Genomic DNA, 228 nt, shown 5'->3' with positions numbered 1-228 from the left:
GCTCTCGGGCGACAGCTTCTCGGCTCGGGGGCCACTCTGTCGCCCCTCCAGCGCCTCCTCGCGTTCGGTGCGCGCGCGCCGCGGCTTCCCGGGTGGCCGGGTCCCCCGCCCCCTAAAGTCGTCCCTCCCTGGCCGGGCTCCGCCCCCTGCCGCCGCTGCCTGATTGGCCGCCGCCTCCTTGTCCCCACGCTCCTCGGCTCCCCTTCGCCCAATGGGCACCACCACCTG

This window comes from Bison bison, unplaced genomic scaffold (assembly GCF_000754665.1).
Source record: "Bison bison bison isolate TAMUID 2011002044 unplaced genomic scaffold, Bison_UMD1.0 scf7180017864370, whole genome shotgun sequence".
NCBI lineage: Eukaryota > Metazoa > Chordata > Mammalia > Artiodactyla > Bovidae > Bison > Bison bison.
Note: the sequence above shows the minus strand (reverse complement) of the source record.